This window comes from Rhodnius prolixus, unplaced genomic scaffold (assembly GCF_049639745.1).
Source record: "Rhodnius prolixus isolate KJV_2025 unplaced genomic scaffold, Rpr scaffold_1, whole genome shotgun sequence".
In the NCBI taxonomy this organism is placed as follows: domain Eukaryota; kingdom Metazoa; phylum Arthropoda; class Insecta; order Hemiptera; family Reduviidae; genus Rhodnius; species Rhodnius prolixus.
The window spans coordinates 42,011,580-42,034,325 of NW_027411581.1; the positions used below are offsets into that span (position 1 = coordinate 42,011,580).

Here is a 22,746-nt window from a genome sequence, read left to right on the forward strand (position 1 = left end):
GTCTGCGTAATATGTTAATTTTAAATCATAAACTAAAAATAAGGAGCTCAAAATCCATACATAGTTTTGAGAGCATGGATAATGATGGAAAAATCAAAAATCTCTGAACCACTTTATTGAAGCGATGATCAATTATTTTAAAAATTTCCTCAATAAAAAAATTTACAGCGATTTTCATTGAATGTAGTAAACTCAATCCGATTTACAGGCATTTCAGAAGAGAGAGGGTCGGCTTGGCTTCCTCTAAAGGTCTAAAGTACCATCGCAGGATAATGTACAACTATAGCACTTATATTTTATTAAAGAGGATTAAATATGTTGCTAAAATACCAGTTTGGCAAAAACTCCTACATTGGATGTAACAATTTCGCTGAACTGATCTACCATTTAGTATCGATTGTTTCTATCACTTCTAGTAAAGTTGAGTATTACCATGAAGAGGGTATTGGGTGTTCACCGAAACCATATCTAGTCACTTAAGTCTTTACAAATTGTTCAGTGTAACTGGCATGTTTGTGGCGAGCATGTCTCAAAATCTACCAATCGTTCAAATTTAAAATCATTTGTCTCGGTGTTACTATGGTTACTGCTTTTAAACAATCAGAAGTGACTGTTTTTGCCCTTTCAGGAAAGTTACAACCTTATGTTTTATCTTTAGCGTAATGCGCTTTATGCAAACATCTAAATCAACAACTTCTTTCGGAACCTTTTATAGAGTAAATAACCTCTAGAGATGAGACAAAATTGCGTCATTTTTTTGAGGTATTTTTCAAAAGTGCCACCAACAGTTTTCTAAAACTTTATGAACAAATTACTGCATATACACTGGCTTCATCTAGATCAGGCGTTCCCAACCTGGGGTGCTTACACCCCGTGGGGGTTTGAGACGATATTCCAGGGGGTGCGAGAAAAGTCCAGGTAAATAATAGGATATTATTATTATTCAAATATTTTCATATTTTTATTTCTCATGGTTAAGACATTCATTGAGCTTGTTTATTATGGATCCACACTCATTCGATTTGGCTAAAATGCTAGAAGAGGAAGAGCTAAAAGAAGATCTGATAGAACTGCATTCTGATAGTGTTCTAAAATTGTAATTTAAGACAAGCACTTTGGAAGAGTATTATTGGTGCTCGGTTTTAGATATTTTTCTTAGACTGTACAAAACAGCTCTGGCAGTACTAATTCCATTTGCAACAACATTCTTATGCGAGTCAGGATTCAGTACTCTCTGCGAGTCAATTAAAACAAAATCTAGGAATCGCTTGAATGCCCAGGGAAATTTGCTATAAGTAACATTGTTCTACGTTTTGGAAAACTTGTAGGCATTAAACAGGAACAAAAAATTCATTAAATTGAAAGTTATTAGCGATCTTTTGGAAATATGAATCTCGATATTATATTATCTTGCACATATTTCAAGGAAATTACTATTTTTTGTAAAGTATACTTTCTCTGTTATTACTCCATGTGTTAGATTTTGTTTGTTCAATTTATTCTTGAGCAAAATATGAATTTCAGGGGGAATGAGGTTAAAGTGAAATTTCTTCAGGAGCATGGGGAGAAAAAAAGGTTGGGAACCACTGCTCTAGATTGTAGCGGAAGAGGCTTAAACCTACATACACCCTGACCTATAAGATCTACTGCTGCTTCTGTGAGTATCCGTGTTTGTAAAATGATAATTTACGCAAGCGAAGGACAATGTGTGCTTCCTGAAGCCAAATAGTGCCACACGCAGATCCTCTGCAGACCCTGAAATTATAGTGTAAGTTTTGTAGGAGTCAATATCAAGTGTTTAATGGGGGTTGTTAGGCTCGGATATTTGAAGGGATTCTTTTCTTGATCAGTTTTCCTTTCTAATTACGAAGAATGGCCGAGAAAGGAAATTCCTTTTAACTGTTTACTTGAACAGGAGTTTAATTTTCCATGATTAGAAATATACGGATTCAATAAATGGTATAAAAATAAAATTACAAATCTATGATACAAAAATGAATAAACTGGTACCTCCATCACTGAAGTATTTGTAAAAAAAGAGTTGGTAAAGAGTTGAAAACCAAAAGGGAATTTCACTTATGTGGTGGCTGTGAACTTGTAGCCATAATTTTATTTATATAAATCCCTTTTTTAAATTTTACAACGAAAAGCACTTTCATACATGTGCATCGAGCTGTGCACAATTTAGACCGGTAGCCGAGTGTAAAGAGGGGAGTGTATAGCTTCCCTCGTGCCTCTTCTGAAACACCTAAATGCACATTCACTGTGCACATCCACTCAATTTGTGTATTTCTATACAAATATGTGCATCTCCCTAAATATGGACATTGAATAGACTACAATTTTATTAATATTCATTTTAACTCAACTAATGGTTGAATTATTGACGATTGTAAAAATAAAAAAAAGCCTTTGAATCTCATTAACAGCATGTGGATCTCAAATAAAGAATCGTAAAATATGTTTAAAAAACTACCGTACTGAACATGAGGTCATCTACACACATACAAAAAACAAAAAATTAAATAAATACAAAAAAAAAAACTTGCAGAGAACTGATAAAATAGCCGAAAATGGCGAGTCAATTTTGATAGAAGGATTTCGACTAAAACCCTTCAAACTGGAAACCTAGAAGTACCTCAATGTCTGGACAAAATAACTTAAATTTTGTTTTTTGTAGTTTACTGCCTCAGCCCAAAATGTATCACTTGCACCATCTCCCTTTTCCATACCTCTGCGAATACATCCATCCCAGAGGGGATGAAACCATTTGTCCTGATATCCGAAGAAAAACTCCTTTAGGGTATATCAAAAAGTAATTCCATAAGAAAAGATGAGAAAATTGTAATGGAGTCATAAGAATCAACATTATTAAAGTGATAGAAGTGTGAAGAGTAATAAAACCTGAGTATTATTTTACTCCATTCATTTTCAATTTCAAAGGTAGTGTCGGAGACACTTAGAGCAGCTAGAGCGTCTAGCTAGAGCAGGTGTCGCAATGTGGACGGTTCCTAGAGCAGCCTCCTACTTGACTGAATGCCACACAACTAGGGTGCTCTAGCAACTTTGTCTAGCTCTTTTTAACTCTCAGTCTGGACAGAACTGAGACACAGCTCTAGCAAACAGAAATGGTCTAGCAACTTTTTGGTGTCTCCGTGTAGACCCGGCCTAACAATTATTTACAGTCGTATCTATAAGTTTACTAATGGAACAGTTTCTATAGTTAATGCGGAATGGTTACTTCAGTTGGAAATACTGTACATTATCTGGCACTTTTCTGTTGCATTTCACAGTGGATAGTCAAAATAGTTCACCATCAAATCTGTAAATATTTCTGATATTATTTGTGGCAGCACATTCTTAACTGATTTACTCAGCGATACTTCTTGGTTGGCATACAAGTCTTTAGATTAGAAAAGGGACGGGCCCTATGCTCCACGGCACCGCAGCCACCAAAGACTTATTGTGCCTTATTGTAGTCTTTAAGTATGATACTTTAAACGACATGCTACTAATTTGTCTATAGTTTGGACTATAGAGAGGTATTAGATCAGAGTTCTTGTCAACAGACCGGTGATTGATTTTGTAATTCTTCTATTATATGTATTACTTATTATTATTTTTTTAGAAAGAATAAAATAAGATTGAAAAATTCGAAGTTGGAACCTTTGAATCTTGGAATTGTTAGTGAGCAATAATCCTGGGAGTATTCCAATCAGAATTTTGTTATTGAATGGAACAGTTTCTCAATATTACGGTTATTCCAAAGAAATAAATTATGTTCTGGAATAACTGACAGAATTTCAGACAATTTTGGAATGGCAAACATAGAGAGGGAGAACAAATAGATTTAAAATTCCCAAATCCATTAAACAAAGTGATTTTCTAGAAATATGACCAGGTAATTAAATAAGCTGGTGTTGGTCATTAACTTAAAAGACTATTTAATTTATTTAGTAAAATACTCCTTGGAATCAATTTAATTGTTTAATTAAATTTAATAAAATATAATATAAAACGTGAGAAATATAGCTAAATTTGATAATTAAATTGAATGTAATTTCATAATTAGTGGGTGAAATGTAGGCGTTCTAGATACAACAATCGATCTTTTGTGTATGCTGAATGGTGCACAAGTTTAAGGTAGCCCAAATTGTTATCCCATTATTTCCTCTGTCACTAATTCAATACTGCATAAAATTGCCCCACTTTCCTTAATTACCATTCTTATTTTTATATCACGGTTCGCCTAGAACGATTTTAATTGAAAAGTTCACCAACATGAAAAATTTTTCTTTCTTTGGGTCAAAGCTAACCAAAATCCACTGAAAACCAAATCGGTTTACGTTGCGGATTTTTTTTTTAAATTTTTCAGGTAAAAAACGGCTTTTTTTTGCATTGTTAAGCCTAATAAATGGAAAAACAATACAGTTTTTTGCAAAACCTATGCTTGCATTTTGAAGCTGAGGGAATTTCCGACAGATTGATGTATTTTATAAATGATAAAAATGAAATTTCGACATTCAAAATCAATAAAAAAGACATTTTTGAGCAGAATAAGGCATAAACAAGGGTTTCTCGCATTTCAAAGCTTACTTAACAAATAAATCATAGTTTTTTGGTGGAAGGGAATGGGACTTTTCAAAAATGAGAAAAATTCCTGCAAAATACAATATTTATACACTGGAAAAAGTGAAATTTTCCAATTCAAATTCATTTAATGAAACTTTTTGGATTAAAAGAGCCCAAATAATTTTTTATCGCATTGCAGGGCTTAGTAATCCATAAAGTTTCATTAAATGAATTTGACTTTGAAAATTTCACTTTTTCCAGTGTACAAATAAATGTCTTTTTTATTGATTTTGAATGTCGAAATTTCATTTTTATCATTTATAAAATACATCAATCTGTCGGAAATTCCCTCAGCTTCAAAATGCATATATTGGTTTTGCAAAACACTGTATTGTTTTTCCATTTATGAGGCTTAACAATGCAAAAAAAGCCGTTTTTTACCAGAAAAATTAAAAAAAAAAAAAAAAATCGATTTGGTTTTCAGTGGATTTTGGTTAGTTTTGACCCAAATAATAAGGAGAAAGAAAAATTTTTCATGTTGGTGAACTTTTCAATTAAAATCGTTCTCGGCGAACCGTGATATAAGGTAAATTTTTTGAAATATTATCTTAAATCCTACTTAATTCTTACAATTTTATTATTGTATTAATTATAGCGCTGCAAAATCACGGTTCAACAATAAAAATTACCAACTGCTCGGTCTGGTTATTCGTGGAACATCCATTCAGATGAAAAAGCTCTTTAGCATATTGTTCCGTTTTAGGATTCTTTAGACTAGAAAGGGACATCTAACCAGTTGCTAGCGATAAAAATACAATGATCATAATAATCCTGTTCTTCAGTCATGAACACCCTCTGTTCTGCAGGATGTAGCCGTTCAGACAGGCAGAATTGGTCTTTCAAATTGCTCAGACCATGATCTGTCCAAAATCTCCCATCCAATCACGTTTGTTGGGTTCAAAAGCCCAATATTATATTGTTCGAAACCTATTTGTTACTTTTCAAAGAAGTGCGCTGCCGCAAGATGATCCTGCATGTGCACTAGTTCCTAGTGCACTCTCATAAATGTCTGGCTGTGTGTCTATGGAGTTTGCAATCAGCATAATTCAAAAATAAATGGTATAGTATTCAAATTGAAATTTGATTTAGTTGCCACTCTCCGACATTAAGCTTTTGGAGAAAATCGGCCAATCGTTGAGTGCCACTTTACTGATCCAATTTAGCATTTTTTTTTTGAGATTATCTCGAGAACGAGCACTTCTAAATTTTTTGAAACTATGTGTAAATATTGCGTAGAAGTAGTTCTGCAACTTTTATTTGAACAATTTTTTAGATAAAATTTGATTAAAGACATTCTTGGGCGAGGCAATGCTGGTGCTAAATTTTAAAGCTCCAATTCATTATTTCTAAAGAAATCGAGCAGTTCAATCGATTTAATCGTAATGACTGTTTTGCTGATTTTAAAATAGAGATGATTCAATTGTAACAAAATACAATAATTATAATTATTATTATTATTATTATTTTATGATTTAAGGCGCGTCAACATCTAAGGTTATTGGCGCCCGGAGCTTTTTTCAGTGCACTGCCGGCATCCGGACAGTGTTCTCTCGTTACAGACAACACTGTCCATCACCGGACTGTGAGCTGTAAGAAGCTCCTAGAAAGAGAAAATCTAAGGGTCAGCAGCTGGATTCGAACCCGGACCTCCGCGTAGGAGTCCAGTACGCTAACCGCATAGCTAATCCCTTCCCTGATACAATTATTATTATTATTTTTATTTGTTTATTTATTTTGCAATTGAAATTAATTTTACAATAAGCAAAAGAGATGAGGGTAAGGAAATGGTGTAAATAAATACACATACGCGCACATGCATGTGCACCGTGAACGACGACCATCTAAGTATGGAAGCCGTTAGTACGCCACGTTGGCAAGCTTACGGAGCAACATCCTGGGAGATCGGTTATGGTTATCGGTGATGGCTAAGCGATTTGTTTCAAACATAGAAACTTTTAAAGACACCATCTACAATATAGAAGTCATCTACTTTTTTTTTTTAAAGTTTGGAATTTCAAAATATTTAATTAGGTACATTAATAAGATATTATTATGGTGAGATAGTCGTGTGAGTAATCGCACCAGAGCTTTTTCCATTTTAAGAGGCGCCATTATCTGAGGTCATCGGCTACCGCAGCTTTTCCACAGCACTGCCGGCGGAAGTGGATCCTCTAATCTCTTCACTTTCCTTAATTAAAAAGAAAGTAATTCCCCTCACTTCCGGTGGGCTTTACGTCCAGCTCCGGTGTCGGAAGCGGAAATTCTAACATTCTATAATTATAACATATTTTATTTATAAATTTCTCTTGTTTAACTATTAAATAATATCCAAAACCATCTGGAAAGGAAATCGAACCAGTGCTTTAACGCTGCAATTAATTAATACTTCCTCTCTCCTGATCGCTCAGCCAATTCGAACTATTTTATTTGGCAGTTGGTACGTAATGAAAACGCCAAGTAACAGATCCAGTTGGACAGATTTATTAATAATCAATAAGTGGGGAATAGCAATAGCCATCTCTGCAATCGGTCAACGATGGTCACATTATTAAACTAAATTTAGTGAATGGAGTTCAACTTTCAATCACTGTTTTAAGCACTACTTCATAAGGGCTTCATTAGAAAGTAACCAATTGTAAACTAATCACTCGCAGACCAAAATATTCAAAATTTAATGTTTTATTAAATTAAATAATCAATTTTCATTTTTGAAATATTTGTACCACTGCTTTGTAACGTCAGAGAAACATCCTTGTATTCTGAAGTAATATCACGTTGCGGTAACTAATTCCTGCCTTGATGAATACTTTTTTATAATATTCACCCCAGAAATTAGATAAATTGCATAAAATTAACAGATAACTTAGTTAAAACTTACTAATTTAACAGTAGTTACTAATCAACAGCAAAATCACCATTCACACTAGTTATGACAACAATTTATTGTTAAGTACAATAACATCAATATAAAAATACTAATTTGTGAAAAATAAAATTAAAAAATAACTTTTCGCTTCGAAAACTCAAGTTATTTTAGTCTTTTTTTTTTTTTTTTTTAATTCATTTGTTAAGTTACACCAGCGCTAGATACGCCATAAGTAACAATGACAATAACTGACACCACTACAAACTCACTAATTGAGTTACCCAGTGATAACACTCCCTAAGTCGTCTCCAGGATTAGCTACTTTTTCAGAAGAGAGAAAATCGCGTGGCCACTGGCGTTTTAATCGTCTGGGAGGATGATCTGGAGGGTGATGGAGATAATAAATGGCGGACAAGAGGATTGGGATGAGAGTACAAGTTCTGATGAAAACTTTTATAGCGAGTTCGAGCAACCTGACCTACAAACGGAATTTCCAGGTCTGTGTGGATGGTTAGATTTGAAACGTAAAATGGAGCGTTAACGATAGTGCGGAGAATTTTAGACTGAAGCGATTGAATTCGTTGAAGATTGGACCGTTTCGTTGAACCCTACAGTTCAATACCGTATGTCCAGGCGAGTTTTAGTATGGAATTGTAAATCAGTCGTTTGTTATTAAGTGAAAGTTTTGAACGTTGGTCTAGTAGTCTTTTAAGTAGTCGATAACGCCCGTTAACTTCAGTTCGTTTAGGTTGTGTGTGCGGGTTGCAAGACAGTCTTTTGTCTAAATAAAGCTCAAGATAACGGACAACATTGGCAGGAGGAATTGGAATTGAATTTAATAATCTAAATTTAATAAACTACTCAATAATTCAAAGGAGTTGATTCGGAAGTACCACCGTCCGAAGATATCGTTCGCACCAAAACACAGTCCCAGTCTACAGAAATACCAACACTTGTTCATTAAATCATTTCTAATTGGTTACCCATTATGTTTATAAAACACTCTTTATAGGTTCAGAGTAAATCATACAACATAAAAAGCAAATTATACCAACATTTCATTAAAGTATTTATGGTTACTGTGGTTTATTGATTTCGGTATGCAAATATTGCTTTTACCAGCTGTACCTATTTCGTGCAATGTTAATAACGTTTGCCCGAATTGTTTTTTTAAAATAAATTTTCAATGAATGGTAAGTGGGTGAGGCAATTACAAAGATTGCTAACTGATTTTGATAACATGATTTGATAGTACTAGAATTTATTTCGGTAGAAAAACAAAAATCTCTTTTGAGACTAAAATTAATTACATAAATGTAAATATTTTCGGTTTTTAGTTGTGCATTATACGCTACGGTTTAAGTTGCATTATTCTTATTTCTGATGAGGTAGTTTTTTTTTTTTTTTTTTTGCCTACCAACAGTAGCCCTGCTGATAGGGAGTTTATTTACAGTATCGCATAACATGTACCACTGTTTGTACAACATGTTATTATATACAATGCAATCCATAATTAAATACTAAACTATATATACATAATAGTAATAATAAACTACATATACCTAATAATAATAATAATAATAATAATAATAATAATAATAATAATAAACAAACTATTTATACATAATAATACTAATAAACAATAAAATATATATACATAATAATAAACTATATATACATAATAATGCAGAATTATATCTACAATTTCTAATATACATACATGCAATACATAAAACTCTTTACAATATATAAATACACCCTAAGAAACAATATATTTAATACAGACTAATATACAATATATTTATAATACACACTAGTATACAATATATATATATTTATAATACATAACGCTATTTACAACATTTATACATATTGCTATATTTTTTATATACATAACATAATGTGTACCATTTCCATCAAAAATTTCAGTCAGTCTAGTCAAAAAATGTCTATCGATATTGAATGTATAAATTTGTCAAATGTTGGTAACTTGTCTCTTGATAGGAGTAAAGATCTCTCGATGGGCCAGTTGTGTCCTGTTGTCGTAACGTCTGGTATTAGTTGATGTCTGTACCGGTCCAGAAACGGGCAGTCATATATTAAGTGGGTCCAAGTTTGTTCTGTAGTATTGTCGCAAGGGCAGCTGCTGTCGTCAATTATATGAAATCTGCGCAAGTAGTGTCTAGTTCGTCCATGTCCTGTCAGTACTTGTGTTAGTTTGTAATTAATTTTAAAATGTCCCATTTGTTTCCGGTCTCGTATCGTCGGTATGAACTTGTGTGTCTCCCTGCCCTTAGTCGTGTTCTGCCAGTCTTCTTCCCATTTCTCCACACCTAACGCTTTCAGTTTGTTTTTCAGATAAGCTTTAGGTGCTTTGTGGTAGTAAGACTGTAGTTCATGTTGCGTTGTCGCTTCTTTAGCCAGAGTGTCAGCTAACTCATTGCCTAAAGTCCCGACGTGTGCTTTTGTCCATTGTATTTTGAGTGTGTTATTTGTGGCGAGAATTGTCTGTCTGATCTGTTCTATAAGTGGCCAGTGTATGTCTCTGTTTTTAATACTGTCTATTGTCATTTTGCTGTCAGTCTTGATTATAGCAGTGCAGTCTGGCTCTTGCATTCTGTGCTCCAGAAACCATTCCACCGCTTTGAGCACCGCTAACTGTTCGGCTTGGTTGTTACTACAGTTAGCACCCAGGCGGTATTTAAAAGTTTCAAGGAGATCCAATTTGCTGAACACCACAACTGCACAGCCTACTCCGTCCGATGTCTTACTTCCGTCAGTGTAAATTTCCTGATGAGGTAGTGTGCGGCAGCGTACGATCACCTTGTGCCACGTTGGCAGCCTCCAGCCTCTCTGTACCATCTTGTGCACTGTGCACTCGTTTGGCGAAGTAAGCATTTTTTTCTTTTTTAATTCAAATTAGCCAAAGTAAAATCTCGCTATTTATCGCACTTGGCGGTAACTAGAGTATCAGTGAATTTTTATGGAGAAATATAAATTTTATTAACCTTGGTTCTAAAGGGAAAATGATTTATTATTTTATTATTAATTAACCGTACAGAGTTTTTGGTTTTGATTTTTCTTATTTATTTAGATTCGATCATAAAAAAAATCTATATTCTAATTGCCAATTACCTTTTATTGACGATTAAGTTGTTTTTTGTCGAAACCTAAAAACTTGTTCCTATCCAAAAACTGGTACCAAAATTTCACATCACAATATCTTACTTCGATGCCAAAGAGGATATTACATTGCTTGAACAGCTTGGAAAAGCTAAAGTTTTTTCATCAGAAAGTTATTTTCTCTTTCTCAGATCAACTGATTCTATTTACTCTGAAACTCTATTTTAATTTAATCTTTAAACTTTTCAACTTCAAAATAATAGCCCTTGAAACTGTTAATAGTTAAAAGTGTTGTGGTTTAAATTGATCTATCAAGTGATTCATTATTTCCATTGAACAATGCTCTTGATTGACCATAGATTGTGCGCAGATAGTTATTCAAGATAACAGGAGATTTATTGAATTTGAATGGTGCACCAGTCCTGGGCGATATAATTTCTTCTATGTAATTCGTGTGCCAGTGAAGATATAGTCCGTTCAGTAGTTTAGGTTGTGTGTGCGGGTTCCAAGACAGTCTTTTGTCTAAATAAAGCTCAAGATAACGGACAACATTGGCAGGAGGAATTGGAATTGAATTTAATAATCTAAATTTAATAAACTACTCAATAATTCAAAGGCGTTGATTCGGAAGTTCGCCATTCTCTTAGAAGTTCGTCGTTTGAACTGGAGGTTTTATTTTGATTAAACGCCAGTAATAAACAATAATTTTGGTAATTGATTAAAAATGCCCGACATGCTTGGGATATTTGCTTCCAATTGGCGTTAGAATGTAATTTCTTAAGAAGAATATATTCGTTCTTTTGTTAATGGTTGTCTACGGGTTTTCATTTATGGTGTTATCTTAAAGTAATTCTTTAATTTCATTTATGATTAATAATACAATTATTATTAAAATTATTATATATTGTATATTTTTTCTTTCTTTTTTATTGTGGAACAACACTATATTTGTCTTTTGAGAAATCCATTTTTGTATACTTTATATTTTACTTCTGTTTTATGACGTCAACCTCATGTGGAAGCTTTTAAAGATGTATTTCATTTTGTAAAGTACATTTATTTACAATGAAGTAATATAATTTCTTTTGTAATACAGGTGTTCCTGGATATACGATTTTTTTTTTACTAAGAAATCCATTTTTTAGTTATCATTCGTTAGTTGCCATCTATTATTTTATTTTTGAGGAGTCTTCCACATAATATCTTGGAAGGTAAGGGTTGTAGTAAGAATGATATCACCAGAGGAGGGATAATTGATCTATTTAGTCGGAGTACAGTGAACCTCGTCATTATAAAAACACAACCAAATACTGTTTGCGCGAGAAATTCCTAAGTATGAGTGCAAGACCACTAATATTTTAGTAAAACCAGATAGAATTCCATGAAAACGAAAAATAACTGCCATTAGTGCATAAAAATATTAATCTAACTTTTATTTTAATGGTACGGAATATAGAATATATATATAGAATTCTATATTCTATATTCTATATATATAGAATATAGAATATAGATGCTGGAAGAAAAAGTTTGCGGAACACTGATTCATTTCACAATTTAACCATCAACAAAAGATCATCCCAAGAACTTCGCGACGGTAATTGTTTAATTGTTAATCATTTTCTTTTCCTTTGAGTTTGTTTTGTTCTTGTTTTTAAGAAAGAAATCATATTGTTAACATTTCCTAAACAATTGTAGGTGAAGATTAAATTTGTATTCAAGCAAATAAAGTTTGAATCTCCTTATTTTTTTACTTACTGGTTTAAAAAGAACCTTGCAAGGTAGATAAATTGTGCCCCAAGTCAGAAATGTAAAAGTTAGGCAATAATTTCTTTTTACGCGAAAGGCACGTAAAAAAGTAGGCTATTAAAGCTATTTAGTAGCCCGCCAGGCTATTGCACGACTCTTTAAAAGTGGACGGGGCAAGGATGTTAGAAAAGGAGTGTGCAGGAGTTACCAGTGTACTAGTAAAGTAGAGCTACTAGTATATAGTGCTATAGTGTACTAGTATCAATAAATAAGCGAAGTCCAGTATGAGAGCCCCAAGTGCATTATTAATATGGGAGCCCCTTCCGTTTTACTTTCTTTCCAGGGGTTGAAATTGTTTTGGGAGAAATGGTACTAGAAGAAACGGAGGGGTTGTAGGAAGGGCCAGGCCTGGTGGAAGGGAACTCTACAGCTGAAGGAGAAGCATGCTCTACACTGACGGGCTCTTGAATAGTTAATACATTCCCTGGTCAATACGAGTGGACTTCCTATCTGGGCGTGGTGAAGCACTCCACCCTGATACGGCCAGCTTCACTAAAACGTCACCCATTATATATAATAATTTTTGCTCTATTCGAAAACAGATTAAATAAAATTACCCTTTTTTTTCACAGATTTAAAAAAAAAAGTCCATTATCATCTCGAGATATTTTTTAACAAGCTATTTTTAGACCGCCTATGAAGCTTTTCCATTAAGCTATGTTAGCCAATGGCATGCTTTTATGTCGTAATTTCACATGAATACTATCGTTTACACAATTTGTTTAAATATTGCCATATTAGTTGGGTTATTCTTGTTACATTCCCTTACAACTACTTCGATTCAATTAAATTTACGGAATTGATTCCTTTCCAGATGTGCCCGTTTTGAGATAACTGGAGTCGACAAATTTGTTTTAGACAATGGTCCGCTTGTATCCAAACTTTAGCTCAAAAGACGACAAATCGCAGGTAGCTTAAATTTTATAATTTTTTGCATAGTTCAATGAAGGCTGACATAACCTTTGCAAGGAAAATCTCTCAATTGGTTGTCCAATTAATACCAATTGATTTTCAACTATTTAGACGTTGCACTGCAAAAGGCTGTAATGTTTTTCTTTTCACTTGTTGCATTCATTGCGTCATCTTAAACTATAACTTTTGTTAATTGATTTCAGGAAAATTTTGACCTTTATCCAAATACAAGCATTTACAGCTCCGCAGACGATAAAGTCATTCTCTCCAATAATACTGATCCTGTTGTCGCAACCAGATCCCCTCCAGGTTCATCTTGATATCCTTGAACTCTGGTTCCGCGAATGGAGCAAAAGGCCCATGGAAACAGACCCTTCCAGTGTACCTGAACCACATTCCCATTCCTGTAGCAGATACCGTTCGTTATCTTGGAATATACCTTGACAAGCGACTCAGTTGGAATACAAATTGCTAATTGATTAATAAAGGAAAAAAACGTTACCACTTTGAGAATTGGAGTAAGAGAAAGATGTCTAGAACCTGCCAGCTGTTTTAATTACCAAAATCTCATTGAAATTATCTAATTATTCTTTATAATCATGTACTCAATGCTGATTATTGAGCATACTACTTTTGTTGATTGCATTTGAAAATCACCATTTATGTAGTTTTCCTGTATGAAGTGGATAATGCGTCATAGGTTTGTTTTGGAGATAAAGGTTGCTGTTATGGTACCATGGTCGTGCCAACCAGCTGCAACTTTGTAACCATTTTGTCTTCTACCGCTGACTAACTAACACCAGCTTTGCGTGTCCATACTCATTGCCCTGTTGGGTGATGATCTGTTTGTCGAATAGTAATTTATATTGAATTCTACATAGAAATAAGAGAGAGGGTAAGTGTAATAAAATTAGGTGATTTGCACCTCAAAAAGGTTTGTAACTCTCTTAAAATGACGTAAGTTAATTACTTTTAATTAAATCTCTACCTTAGTGGTAATGTTTTTCTTAACTTTCCACTTCTATTTTTGAAATAAATCCTAAATAATGACAATTTTATTTTGAAAAACTTCCATATAATGTACTAATTACTTGCAGGGCTTGCTTTAGACGCGTCACTCGAAACATTCACAAGCCTCAACTCAACAACACAAAAACGAAAATTGGTTAGGCTGTTCCCTAAAGAATGGTTTAAGTTTAAGATACGGTTTTCTGTCCTACGTATGATATAAAAGGGTTCATTGAGAGGATAAAATGGCAAGTTTCTTAGAAAATACCATTTTCCAGAAGGGATTATTTCATTTTCTCAGATTTTCTCTTAACTTCGTTCACAGATCTAAAATAATTTCTTAAATACTTTTAAATTTTGTGATTTAAGTAAAAATGTTCTTATGCTTTCTAAGGCGAATCGCTAAATTTAAAAGAAAATTAACTTGTTAGTAAATAAAATGTCAGAACTCTACACTCTGCCGGTAAACTATATATAATTTAATAAAAACGTTTTTTTTCCCAAAATTGTAAAGTGCAAATAACAAGTTATACAGGAATTTTTATAACATTATGGTTAGTACCACCTACGCAATTGTAAAACCAAAGTCGCCAAACTCTAGATGTAAGTCACCGAACTCTAGGAATAGGCAAAGTATAGAAATTTACATATTACTTTTTTTTAACTGCCGCCTTCAAAGGTATAAAATTTATTATGATCTGGCAAAACACAAAAAATAGAGACACGACAAAAAAAAAAGAAGACAAAAACAAAGGATAAACAAGTTAAGTTGGTCCGTATTGTGTTATCGTGATTATCGCCGAGCATGCTGGACAAAGGGCGATGGGAGGAGAATCTGGAGCACGAAATTTGGGCGAGAGATGGAGCAATAGAGAGCTACTTATTCACTTTACGACCATGTTGGCCCTTCCTAACTACCGGGCACCGCCCCCAATACAACTCTCCGGGGAAATCTAACTGGACGTCATATTTTCTAAACCGATTTTGTGACTGTCACTTCTAATTTCTATTTGAGACTGTACAGCAATATAATTCAAAAGATTGTACAGACTTGCTGACTTGCTATAATATACACTTTTCATCGGCCATAAATATAATTGGGATGTTTTATTTCATTTTTATTCGGTTACTTATTTTTTTCCTTTCTCTTGGTATTTAGATTAAACAAAAAACATGCTACTTCTGCTTTTTATTTGCTAACAGATTGTAAATATTAAAGAGAATTATTAAAGTCCAACTTTACAAGCGTCTGCACTTTCTTCTCTTCCATTAACAGTTTGGCAACATAAGACTGAACATCTTCACTCCTTTTAAGAGCCGAGCGGAAACGAGGGACAGCCCTGGCTAACTCCCAGAAGTGCATGAATACAAAAGGATCTTTAGAAAATCGCCCCTACAATTTTAGCATTGTGAAATTTTTCTTCAAGGATTTTTGTGTTATATTCCATTGAATTACAAGGGTTAAGTATTACAGTGTGACATGCTACTTTTTGGGTAACAGTGCCTTGAAGTGGACTGATTACATTTGGTCCTATCGCTTTGGCAGTTTGTACCTTCCAGTTTGATCAGAGGGTTGTAATGACTGTAGATTTGAGTGTAGTTTTGTGTATCGTGATTGGGCTATTTCAGAAACGAGAGAAATACTCGTATTTAGATCAGAGTGTATTGTGTGATTGAAGACGTAGAAGGCAGAGTTAACTATTGCTCTTAGAATCTAGCAGTAGAAGGCGAGCAATAAACAAGTAGGAATCTAAAAGTTTGAGTCTAAATTTGGTTCCATTCAAAAGCAAAAGTTATTTTAAAGTGCACATAGATAGCTAAGGCCATAACTAAGGTTAAGTGCCCCTAATAGTTATCTTGCTTATCTACTGAAATTAGGAGGCCAAAAGGAATAATTTTTTAAACTTATTTATTTATATACAATTGTATATAAATATATAGGTAAATAAGTGTCTATGAGTGAAGATATAAATGGTACGTGAAGAGCAGAAGGAGAGAAACTACCGTAAATGATACCGATTATGTTCATCTTCAGTCTCTAAGGAAGTCGCGGAGCAACACTGGTGGTTCAGTCGACGATTGGATTGTCAGGAATGTAAGAGTAGCCGATAGACTACTGTACTAACTAAAAGAATAGAAGAAGTAGAGAGACTTTTGATATTTAATCTTGGCAATTTGGTGTATGAATAGGATGTTGAGGTCGTTGTGAAGAGTGAGGTTAGTCTTGTAGAAGAGAGCGATCACTGTCGCGGTAGTTTTGATTGGAATGAATGTACAATCTGACAGTTTGTAGATCAGGCTGAACCTTACAGTACAAGTTCCTAAATCAATCGTATGAGTTCTGCAGGTTGATTAGTAATCAATTTACAGTCTGTAAAAAAAGTTTTGCACGTTTTGTACTTTCTTATCTTTTAGGTCTAATGTTTGGGTCCCAAATGAGAGGTTTATCTATAAAGAGCTCACGACAGCGCACCAGGACTGAATTAGGAAGAGAAATACTGTTGAAGAATACTGTACTTCTGTAGAACAAAAGCCACGCCGGTGAGTAAACCTGGCACGATGGAATTTCTGTCGCTTCGTTTGAATCCGCCACTTCTTCGCCCAAGATTCCATTATGGGCTTCTATAACTTATAAGAAGTTGATGTAGGGTCTGTACTGAGGCTAGTGTGGCTGTGTTTCCCGCTTGTGTAAGAGTAATGTAAAGGGGCGCATAGGTCTGTTGTGTATACTGTGTAGAGAACGGGGCCAGCAGCTCACCCGCCCCCACTTTTGAGAAGGAAGAGATTGCGGAGCCAGTACTGACTTGAAAGAATCATTGTGAAAGATAGCATTGCAGAACCAGGAAGTATGTTGAAGGAAAGATCTTTCATAATTTGAACAATAATCCATGATGCCAAATACGATCGAAGGCCTCGCTTAAGTCCAAAAAAGCTCCCATACAGAACTTCTTTCTCTCCAGTGCTAAAGCAAAAGCATCAACACCCAATGGCACTGTTGACGACTCCAGAACCCAAAGTATTATTCTGGTTATTTGGAAAGATTGCTGTTACATAGGACGATAGTTCACCATAGATTTTTACTTTTTATCTGCTCGTAAAAACAAATGTTGGTATGATGCAGATTTTGGATTTAGAGTTTGGATTATGAGATATAGAATTTTTTCAAAGTGGCTCCAAGAATTTTCTTCAAATTCCAGATGCGAAATTGCTCACTGCAAATATAGACTAGTAATAATGAGCTGCAAAATGCTACTTAAAGATGAAGGAGGGAGTTAAACTTTCCTGTGCCATATAAGTGTAATGTTCGAGCTCATTAATGATATATAAGCAATTAAATGTGTTATTATATTCTAAATTTGAAGCGGAAGTGCCACAATAAATAAGATTATGGTTTTTAGCAAAATGGTTTTAGCAATTTTTATTAACTTCCTGTTAGCAAACTGCGGTAACCGCAAGTCGTGTGAGTGCTTCTCACCACGCATCTATTATTTTATTTAATAAATTAGAGGTAATATATTTTAGAATTCGCTGTAGGAATCTAAAACCAGCCGCTGTACATTCTCTTGGATTTAATTAGAGACCAATTATCCGCAGATAGTTGTAAGCTACCACATTAGTCACACAGGGGCTTCATCAATCCCTAGTCCCATCATCTCCTAAAATGGAGCCAAAATCATCTTAATTCTCTTTTAATGTGCAATTTTAAATTATTTCGAATGCGCAGATATGAACTAATAATTACTTTTCAAGCAATTAAAAGAATTGAGAGTTCGTTGTCTCTAGTAGAAAAGATAAGACTTCGGCCTTCAGACTTCCATTCTAGAAGAGAGTAGAAAAGTGGTTTGGGATTAAGATTCGAAAAAGTTGGATAAATTGCGTTCGAACCTTTCACGGGTGTCCAGCCCGTGGCCACTAATTTTGTAATTAGTTTCTGCTTTCATATTAAAGAGATAGTTTAGAAATTTGGCGCCATTAGCTGGAGACAACCAGGTACAATGCGTTTGGTTAACCCAAGTTATCTAGAGTAAAACACATAGTTCAAGAAGAAATTCTAATTTAAATAAGATATGGTCCCAGAAATATTAGTACTATGAAATACAAGAGTGCGAAACTGCTGTACTGCCGACATTGTGAACGGAACGCCTCACTAAACAAGCAGTAACATGCGATCACGCTATGAATAGAGACATCACCCTGTACAATACCCTTAAAAGAATCCTGTCGTAAGTGACCTACACCTTTACAAAGGTTTTCATTTATCTTCTTCCAAGTTGCCACAGACATCCATCTTTCTGAAGATGATTTTGTGACCTAATTTAATGCCTCTAGGCATCTGATAGGATTTCTAAACATAACGAGAAGTTCAATCGAATTAATCGTAATGACTGTTTTTTTTTTATTGGTTTATTTATTTTGTAATTAATTTTACAATAAGCAAAAGAGATGAGGGTAAGGAAATGGTGTAAATACATACACAGGCGCACATGCAAGTGCGCCAAGAAGCTTAAATGGAGAGAACGACAATCCAGGGATGGAAGCCGTTAGTTCGCCACGTTGGCAAGCTTACGGAGCAACCATTCTAGGAGATCGCCGTTATATGTTGAAATGGTCGCGTGGCAACCGCAGCTTTAGTCTACGATGTGGATTTGAAGGAAGTGTTCTGGTGGACAAGTTGTGGATCACAGGGTTGTAATGACTGTGTAGATTTGAGTGAAGTTTTGTGTATCGAGATTGGGCTATTTCAGAGACGAGAGGAATATTTAGATCAGAGTGTATTGTGTGATTGGAGACGTAGAAGGGAGTTAACTATTGTTCTTAGAATTTTAGATTGCAAGGTTTGAAGTCGGTTGATGTTCGATTTTTTGGCGCTTCCGTAGAGCTGTATTCCGTACGACTATATTGGGGCAAGTAGAGCGGTATATAGTGTTCGTTTGTTCGTCAGGGTTAGTTTTGAACGTTTGTCGAGAGACTTAACAAAAAATTTTTAAACCTCAGATTGAAGTCAGTTCGTTTGAGTCTCGTGTGAGGGTTCCAAGTTAGTCGTTTGTCAAGATGTAGTCCGAGATATCGTACTTGGTTGGTAATTGGTATAGAAGTATTGTAGAAGGAGAGAGGAGGGAGAGTTTTCTTGTTAAGGGTGAATTCTATGTTTTTGGATTTCAATTAATTCATTTTGATTCTCCACTTTTGCAGCCAAGGTTCGAGAAGATTTAGGTGTGATTGGAGATGAGGAGAAAGAATTGCAGTGTCGTCGGCGAATGTGAAAGTAATTGTAGTCGGGTGAGTTGGTTGTCAGCAGTATAGAGAATATAAAGTAAGGGGGCTAGAATGCTTCCTTGAGGAACTCCAGCAAGATTTGGAAGGATAAGAGAAAAAGAAGAACATTGTTTGACTTGGAAGAATCTGTCGGATAGATAAGACTTAAGAATGAGATAAAAGGTAGAAGACAGTAGGCGTTTGAGTTTATAAAGCAGTTCTGCGTGCCATACCCGGTCGAATGCCTGAGATATGTCAACGAAGACAAGTAAATTTTATTCGTCAATTAAAAAATGTAAGTTCAAACGCCAAAAGTCAATAACGCATGAGTAAGTTTATAAACAATATAAAAATAAAACTTCAAGTAAGCAAGTTGCTTTAGCCTAGCGACCTAGGTTTCTAAGTAGTTGATCTACTTCTGAAGAAACTGTGGTTCGATGCTTTTGCATGAGCAAATGAATCGGTTGTGAGTATCATTCAGAACAGCAGCGCCCAACTGAAAAGTTAATTTGTTCCAAAATTCTTACGATTGTTATCAGCACCTGAAATATTTTTAGCTAGATGAATGTTTGTTCACAGTTTCAGCATATAACTGATTGGCAGTTCAGAAGTTAGAATCTCAGCTGTCGAGTACTAGTAATATAATTCATGGATTCCCTAAAGTTATTTTACCTACAAAACGTCACAATTGAAAACGTATACGAGAATTTAAAGAAGTTCAGATCTATAGAGCTTGGAGAAGGAACAAACTAGGAATTTGTTAAGTACAAGAGTACAGACATAGCAGCTAACCAATAGACAGGACAAGGAATAAAAGATTAACAAAGTGTTTTGAGTATACAGCACAAAGATGTAAGAAGAACGTTTGCAGATTGATAAACAGACGGGAAGACAAATTTTGGAATATGATGGATGTTCTCTATAAAGAAGCAAGGCTGTCTGAAATTAAATAGCCAGACTTCAAGGAACATTTGAAAGTAAGATCAATTTCTAGCTCCTGCTCAAATTAATCAGAACGGGCAGAAACGCTACACTGCTCAGCTCTATGTAAAAGCATTTTACGACATTAGGAAACTCAAAATTTTTACTTGTTTAAAAGCTCATTTTTAAAATTTTGACACTCTTTGTCACAGTATTAAAAAAAAGAAAAAAAGAATCAATATTTAATGCTTATTTCTCTGATTAATTTTTCGTTGGCTGAAATTGGGGATAAAACTTCCAGCCTTTGGTGTCTTCGCTTAGATTGGAAAATGTCTAGTGTGGCTTATAAATGGTACTATTAACCCATCCGTCAAGAAGAGGACCAGCAATTGTAATATAGAAGAGCAATAATAAGTTATACAGCAATTTGAATTTTCTGTCTGACATGAAGTGAACACGTCCAGTTTAAGATGCTAGTGTTCTCTTTTATTTAAGTATGGAAAAATTACAATAATAAAAGTTAAAAAAGGAAAACAATTAGGAATATAAACAACAACAATTAACAAGGAAAAGTTAATAACTATTTACAGGTGACAATTTTAATAATATACAATTTATGTGATAATTATTATGCTTGGGCCCCATGTGCATAGTTTTAAAAAGTCAACGTCCCCAAACAACTACTTGTTTATGGAGAAAGAAGATAGAAAACAACAGCCTACACCGTCCAAGCGATAATCACCAATGTTAATGAGATAATCGGTACGACGCGCAAGCACAAGAATAGTGACATAGCCAAACTGCTGTTCACTAACTGCCCACCATTTAGTATCTTCAGCCATTAGCTCAAAATGTCTAGTCATTTTTAAACCAAAAATTAAGACACAGCTAATTTTTCTATACTAGGCACTGGCATGATGTACACTAACACACTAATATCGTAGAATGTTTTAATGATCAATTTGTAGCGAACCCAACTGTACGTAATGTTAAACATATGAATATTTTATTAATTTTTGTTTCTGTTATTTTACAAAATATTTATGTAAATATTTTGGGTTACAACATTGAAACAGTGTATTTATTTATCTACTCGTATGGAGCGTATTAAATTTTATGCTTCCTTGGTTAATTAAAAATAAAGGACATTAACATTTATATTGAATTAGTAAATTCGACATTAGTTTAATTTGAAACTAGCTATAAAGTTGGTGAGGTGACTTTACTCAGATATAAAGCTAAATATTACAATGCTAAACTAAATAGCCCGCAAAGCTAATTTGTGGTGCTGGGTTTTGTTTCCACTCTAGGCCAGGGATTCTATTTAATGGTTAATGTGAGAAATTTATAGTCACCTAAGTATGTTTGCTAGTCGCCTCCGACTTCGTCATCTAATTTTGTAGTTGCTTTTTTCTATACTCGTCAAATTTCATAAATAAAGTTATGCTACGGGTTGGTGTAGTCGCCTGTTTACTAGTTGAGTGATGTAGAAAGTAGAAATATGATAGTTATCTCGAGTTCTGGATGTTGCAATATTGAGTTAAGAGTTAATATTCTTAAATTCTTCTTGAGGTGCAAAACTTTTATATATCTTTTTACCTAGAAAGTGCGGAAAGCGGATATCTCTCTTTATATTTATACTAGGGCTCAGGATATTATATACTGGGTGCAAGACTGCGCCCGTACGTCAGGAGAGTTGTAGGTATTCGAATATTTGCCTTAATGCTTAGATTGTCGTATTCAGACAAAATTTCTTTAAATGACTTCTGACTTTTTTTTAGCTGCTTAAACCTAATTAGAGCTCTCACAGAGCAGTGTCTTACAGAGTTGGGGCTCCCCTATTATATCATGAGACGGAACTTATCGAGAGATTCGAGTTGATATCCTGACAAACGCCTCTTTTATATAATTTATATAACCAAATATTGGTAACTCATGTAGCATTTATGGATGAGATTTCGATGTCAAAACAACTGCGTCCATTGATCACGAATCACAGTTAATATTAGACCTGAACAGACGGGAGCGAGGGACTTTGACTTCCATTTCGGTTTTTAATTGGAGTCGCTAAACATTAGGAATCTAGCAGAATACACTAACTCTCCAAGAAGATGGAAGTTTCGACTCTCTGGAGAAATTTCTTACACAAATGTCCTTCAGCTATTTCTATCCAAGTTGATGGGTAATTTTTCAAAAGTTCCTCTTTAGTTTTAAACTGA

The 22,746-nt window shown here is 34.4% G+C and overlaps 1 protein-coding gene and 1 long non-coding RNA gene across 7 annotated transcripts in view; one reads left to right on the forward strand and one right to left on the reverse strand.

The window, feature by feature from the left end:
• The window catches only part of LOC141459970 (toll-like receptor 7), a 405,450-nt gene that overhangs the window by 185,472 nt on the left and 197,232 nt on the right, over nt 1-22,746 (reverse strand). The window lies entirely within an intron of this gene.
• Nucleotides 613-21,624, forward strand: LOC141459969 (uncharacterized). Of its 4 annotated transcripts, none has more exons than XR_012461665.1 (4): nt 613-918; nt 1,525-1,657; nt 13,245-13,339; nt 19,544-21,624. It is a non-coding gene; the product is annotated as an uncharacterized lncRNA (long non-coding RNA). The 4 variants fall into 4 exon arrangements; XR_012461667.1 differs by lacking the exon at nt 19,544-21,624 and adding an exon at nt 16,766-18,055; XR_012461664.1 differs by lacking the exons at nt 13,245-13,339; nt 19,544-21,624 and adding an exon at nt 3,629-4,076 and having other exon boundaries at nt 1,525-1,768.